The sequence below is a fragment of the Chenopodium quinoa genome, unplaced genomic scaffold (genome assembly GCF_001683475.1).
Source record: "Chenopodium quinoa cultivar QQ74 unplaced genomic scaffold, ASM168347v1, whole genome shotgun sequence".
Classification (NCBI taxonomy): domain Eukaryota; kingdom Viridiplantae; phylum Streptophyta; class Magnoliopsida; order Caryophyllales; family Amaranthaceae; genus Chenopodium; species Chenopodium quinoa.
The window spans coordinates 3840457-3847527 of record NW_018745177.1 but is presented as its reverse complement, the minus strand read 5'-3'; positions in this window follow the sequence as shown (position 1 = coordinate 3847527).

Genomic DNA, 7071 nt, shown 5'->3' with positions numbered 1-7071 from the left:
CAAGATCTCTAGGGTCTTTTGAATACCCATATGACCAGCAACGCCTCCTCCATGAGCTTCCCTTATCAATAAGTCACGAATTGCCCCTTTAGGAACACAAAGTTTGTTTCCTTTGAAAAGAAAACCGTCCACCATCACGAATTGACCATTTACTCCATGTTTGCAAGCTTCAATGATTTCCATAAGTTCATGGTCTTCTTTGTAAGCTTCTTTCATAATTTCAAAACCAAGGACCTTAGCCTCCATGATTCCAAGAAGAGTATGCCTCCTTGATAATGCATCAGCTACGATGTTGGCTTTCCCTTGCTTATATTTTGTAGCAAAGTTGAATGATTGTAAGAATTCTACCCACTTAGCATGCCTAGCATTCAATTTTTTTTGGCCATGTATGAACCTCAAAGACTCATGATCCGAATGCAAGATGAATGGTTGTGGCCTCAAATAGTGTGACCAATGATCTAAAGCTCGAACCATGGCATAAAATTCTTTGTCATAAGTGGAATAGTTCAATTTCCCTTGGCTCAATTTCTCACTAAAGTAGGCAATGGGTTTTTTTTCTTGGATTAGGACAGCCCCTATTCCCTTCCCACTTGCATCACACTCAACTTCAAAGTGTTTCATGAAATCAGGTAAGGCTAAAACAGGTGCCTCACACATCTTTTTTTTCACTAGTTCAAACGCCCCTTGGGCTTGAGGGTTCCATTGGAAGGTTCCTTTCTTTGTACACTCGGTGATAGGAGCCATGAGGGTACTAAAGTTCTTAATGAACCTTCTATAGAAAGAGGTTAGTCCATGAAATGAACGAACTTCAGTTATGGTTTTTGGGATAGGCCACGAAGCAATGGCTTCTATTTTGCTTGGATCCACCTTGATTCCATCATCTGAAACAATGTAACCAAGAAAAACAATTTCGGTTAGCAAAAAATGACACTTCTCCAACTTCCCATACAATTTTTTCTCCCTCAAAGTTCTAAAGATTTCTTCCAAGTGCCTCAAATGATCTTCCTCATTTGTACTATAGATGAGAATATCATCTAAGTAAACAACTACAAACCTCCCCAAAAAAGGTCTCAACATCTCATTCATAAGCCTCATGAAAGTACTTGGGGCATTTGTTAAACCAAATGGCATAACAAGCCATTCATACAACCCATGCTTGGTTTTAAAAGCTGTTTTCCACTCATCACCCTCCCTCATACGAATTTGGTGATACCCACTTCTCAAATCAATTTTTGAAAACACTCTAGCCCCACTCAACTCATCCAACATATCATCAAGTCTAGGTATGGGAAACCTATACTTAATGGTTATATTGTTCACAGCCCTACTATCATCAATACACATCCTCCATGTTCCATCTTTTTTAGGCACTAACAAGGTAGGAACAGCACAAGGACTCATAGACTCTCTCACATAACCCATTTGCATCAACTCCTCAATTTGTTTTTGCAACTCTTTAGTTTCCATGGGATTACATCTATAAGGTGGTTTGTTAGGAAGGGGTGCTCCCGGAATTAGGTCAATTTGATGTTCTATCCCACGAATGGGAGGTAATCCTAAAGGCAACTCATTAGGAAAAACATCCTCATAAGCTTTGATTAATTCGGCCAACCTAGGGTTTTGTTGAACAAACCCTTCATGCTCCTCCTTAGACAACAACAAAAACACCTCATCTTCCTTATCTAAGGTCTTTTCGAATTCTTTGAAAGAAAGTAACAAGATTTCCTTTCTTTTGGGCTCTTTTTGTGGTGTTTGTGGTGGTGGGAATTGTGTTTGGGGAATCTTTTTTTGTGGTGGCAAGGGATGCAACACTTTCTTGCTGCCTTGGTGGGTGATAGTATAGGTATTAGTTAGACCATCATGGATCGATTTTCTATCACTTTGCCATGGTCTTCCTAATAAAACGTGACATGCATCCATAGGAATGACATCACACAAAATCTCATCAACATAAGAACCAATCTAAAATTTTACCAAGCATTGTCTCCTAACTCCCGTACTCTTACTCTTATCAAGCCAACTCAATTTGTAAGGGGTAGGGTGTCTAGTGGTTTTCAAATCAAGTTTTTTCACAAGGTCACTTGATACAACATTTGCTTCACTACCACTATCAACAATTAAGTCACAAACATCTCCATTAACCTTGCATTTGGTTAAAAAGACATTCTCTCTTTGCAAAGGGTTTCTTTCAACCTCAACTTGCATTTGTAAAGCTCTCCTCAAGACTAGGCTGTTTTTTTCGGGGAAACAATCATCACCTTGTTCCTCCTCTTCATTAGAATCATAAGATTCCAAAGGGTCATTTTCAACAACATTCTCGTCCTCTAACTCCTCATCTAGGCTAAAAGGTTGAGCCATCATATTTTTTAGCTCTCTCATGGTTAAAGCTCTAGTATTAGGACAATCCCTCTTATAGTGTCCTCTTCCATGACACTTAAAACACACTATGTCACTCAAGTCCCCGGTTTTGGCAACAGCTTTGCATTTTTCTTTTGGGTCAAAGGAACTTGGGTTTCTTTTGGTGGAATTTGGAAAAGAAGAGTTTTCTTTTGGTGGATTGAATGGGCGTTTGTATTTTGGCTCAAATGGATTAGAGGGCTTTTTCTTTTTCTTTTGATTATCAAACTTAACAGAAAGTTTGCAAGTTTCATCGAAAGTCAAATTGGGTTGCACTTCTATCTTTTCAAGGATCTCCTTATCTAGACCAGCCATAAACCTCCCTAGTTTCAAATCCTCATTTTCCACTATTTCACAAATAATGGATAATCTTTCAAATTCTTTTATATATTCCTCCACACTACTACTACCTTGTTGCAAGGTACTCCATTTAACATACATGGATTGTTTGTAATTAGAAGGCACAAAACGTTCCCTAAGTTTCTTCCTAAGCTTGGTCCATGTAGAAATACGAGTTTTCCCATTGCTTTCTCGTTTTCTTTGGACTCCTTTCAACCAAGTTTCAGCATACTTGGCTATCTTCACCTTAGCAATCTTGTACTTTTGTTCATCTTCCTCAACGTCTTTGAACTCAAAGTACCTCTCAAGTGATTGCTCCCACTCCAAGTACTTCTCAGGGTTAAGAGTACCATCAAAAAGGTCTACATCCACCTTTAGACTCTTGTCATCATATCTAGGAGGGTTTTGACGCCCATCCCTTTGTTCTTGTGTCAACAAACGAGCCATTAGAGCCATTATATTACCATGTAATTGCTCATTGGTTTCTAAGAGCCTTTGTTGGTTTTCCTCCATAATTCTAAGTCTCCTTTGGACGACGGTTTCATTTGGGTTTGCTTGATCCATTTGGACAGAAACTTCCCCCTACCTGACGCGCCAAATGATGTGAAAACTAATGGATGAAATTAGTTTAAACAAGTTAATGAATCAAGCTTAAGCAAAGGATTGTTTTTAGGTTGGTGTTTAGGTACGTTTATGTAGAATTTAGGTGTAGGTTTGCAAGGATTACTCACTTAACAAACAAGGATATGAAGGCAAGGATTTCTCACTCAACCTACTAAGTTCAAATTGTATGGAAGGATTACTCACTTGACCACTCAATCTCTTCAAGTCTAACTTGGTACAAAAACCGGTTATTTCATAAACAAATAATCAGTTTTTAAGTTCAAGCAAAAGCTCTTTTTCATTGATCAAAATCTGATTACAAACTACAATTACATGCTTTTTATAAGCCACTAAAAGAACTAACAATCATTGCTTAACTTAAAGAAACAAACTGATTTTATTAAAGCTTTAAACAACGAAAATGAAACTAAGCCTAAATTACTTCTAAGTGCAGCAGCCTCTTAGTCTTCATATGCCCCTTAACGTCCTTATTAAACGCATGTAAATGAGCTAAGCAATCAGCCACAAATTCAGCAAGAAAAACGTTGGAGATGCATTTGTAACCCCCCCTTGATTCACGCCTCCTTCATTATTCATGCATTGAAGTTTCTCCTTGAGTTCCTCTCCATTCTCCAACTGAAATGGCTGTTCAAAAATGCTTCAATTAACGTGCTTAATGAGCAATTAAGCAAGTCAATCCATGATTAAAACCAAACGGACCATGAGCAGCAAAAGAATCCAAGGTTTGGTCTTCAAATGATTTCGCCAGTATTACTTCTTTGGATGAAACGTAACTTGGACTTGTGCTTGGAATTGAATGAGAATTTTGACTAGGGCTAATAGGACTTTCGTGATTTGCATCAGTTTGACTTTCATTTAATTCAATTAGCTTTGTTGAATGTATTTGACTTTCATTTGATTCAATTAGCTTTGTTTGAATGTGTTTGACTTTCATTTGATTTAATTAGCTTTGTAGAATGTATTTGATTTTTATTTGATTTAATTAGCTTTGTTTGAAAGTTTTTGACTCTCATTTAATTCAAATAGCTTTGTTTGAATGTGTTTCACTTTTATTTGATTCAATTAGCTTTGTAGAACGTATTTGACTTTCATTTGATCCAAATAGCTTTGTTTGAATGTGTTTGACTTTCATTTGATCCAATTAGCTTTGTAGAATGTATTTGACTTTCATTTGATTCAAATATCTTGTTTGAATGTTTTTTACTTTCATTTGATTCAATTAGCTTTGTAGAATGTATTTGACTTTTATTTGATTTAATTAGCTTTGTTTGAACATGTTTGACTCTCATTTGATTCAAATAGCTTTGTTTGAATGTGTTTGAGTTTCATTTGATTCAATTAGCTTTGTAGAATGTATTTGACTTTCATTTGATTCAAATAGCTTTGTTTGAATGTGATTGAATTTCATTTGATTCAATTTGCTTTGTAGATTGCATTTCACTTTCATTTGATTTATATAGCTTTGTTTGAATGTGTTTGACTTTCATTTAAGTTAAAAAGCTTTTTTTGAATGTGTTTGACTTTTATTTGATTTAAAAGGCTTTGTTTGAATGTGTTTGACTTTTATTTGATTCAATTAGCTTTGTAGAATGTATTTGACTTTTATTTGATTTAATTAGCTTTGTTTGAACGTGTTTGACTCTCATTTGATTCAAATAGCTTTGTTTGAATGTGTTTGACTTTTATTTGATTCAATTAGCTTTGTAGAATGTATTCGACTTTCATTTGATTAAAATAGCTTTGTTTGAATGTGTTTGACTTTCGATTGATTCAATTTTCTTTGTTTGAATGTGTTTGACTTTCATTTGATTCTATTAGCTTTGTTGAATGTATTTGACTTTCATTTGATTCAATTAGCTTTGTTTTAATGTGTTTGACTTTTATTTGATTTAATTAGCTTTGTTTGAATGTATTTGACTCTCATTTGATTCAAATAGGTTTGTTTGAATGTGTTTAACTTTCATTTGATTCAATTAGCTTTGTAGATTGCATTTCACTTTCATTTGATTTAAATAACTTTGTTTGAATGCGTTTGACTTTCATTTGATTCAAATAGCTTTATTTGAATGTGTTTGACTTTCATTTGATACAATTAGCTTTGTTGAACGTATTTGACATTCATTTGATTAAAATAGCTTTGTTTGAATATGTTTGACTTTCATTTGATTCAATTAGCTTTGTTTGAATGTGTTTGACTTTCATTTGATTCAATTAGCTTTGTATAATGTATTTGACTGTCATTTGATTCAAATAGCTTTGTTTGAATGTGTTCGACTTTCATTTGATTCAATTAGCTTAGTAGAATGTATTTGACTTTCATTTGATTCAATTAGCTTTGTAGAATGTATTTGACTTTCACTTGGTTCGAAAGCTTTGTTTGAATGTGATTGACTTTAATTTAATTATATTAGCTTATTTTGAATGTGTTTGACTTTAATTTAATTCGATTAGCTTATTTTGAATTACCTTATTTAATTCAATTAGCTTTGTAGAATGTATTTGACTTCCATTTGATTCAATTAGCTTTTATTTGAATGTGTTTGACTTTTATATGATTCAATTTGCTTTGTAGAATGTATTTGACTTTTATTTGATTTAATTAGCTTTGTTTGAATGGGTTTGACTTTCATTTGATTTAAAAGGCTTTGTTTGAATGTGTTTGACTTTCATTTGATTCAATTAGCTTTGTAGAATGTATTTTACTTTTATTTGATTTAATTAGCTTTGTTTGAATTTATTTGACTCTCCTTTGATTCAAATAGCTTTGTTTGAATGTGTTTGACTTTCATTTGATTCAATTACCTTTGTAGAATGTATTTGACTTTCATTTGATTCAAATAGCTTTATTTGAATGTGTTTGACTTTCATTTGATTCAATTAGCTTTGTATAATGTATTTGACTTTCATTTGATTCAAAATCTTTGTTTGAATGTGTTTGACTTTCATTTGATTCAATTAGCTTTGTTTGAATGTGTTTGACTTTAATTTAATTCAATTAGCTTTGTAGAATGTATTAGACTTTTATTTGATTTAATTAGCTTTGTTTTAATGTATTTGACTCTCATTTGATTCAAATAGCATTGTTTGAATGTGTTTGACTTTCATTTGATTCAAATAGCTTTGTTTGAATGTTTTTTACTTTCATTTGATTCAATTAGCTTTGTCAAACGTATTTGACTTTCATTTGATTCAAAATCTTTGTTTGAATGTGTTTGACTTTCATTTGATTCAATTAGCTTTGTTTGAATGTGTTTGACTTTAATTTAATTCAATTAGCTTTGTAGAATGTATTAGACTTTTATTTGATTTAATTAGCTTTGTTTTAATGTATTTGACTCTCATTTGATTCAAATAGCATTGTTTGAATGCGTTTGACTTTCATTTGATTCAAATAGCTTTGTTTGAATGTTTTTTACTTTCATTTGATTCAATTAGCTTTGTAGAATGTATTTGACTTTCATTTGATTAAAATAGCTTTGTTTGAATGTGCTTGACTTTCATTTGACTCAATTAGCTTAGTTTGAATGTGTTTGACTTTCATTTGATTCAATTAGCTTTGTTGAATGTATTTGACTCTCATTTGATTCAATTAGCTTTGTTTGAATGTGTTTGACTTTCATTTGATTCAATTAGCTTTGTAGAATGTATTTGACTCTCATTTGATTCAAATAGCTTTGTTTGAATGCGTTTAACTTTCATTTGATTCAATTA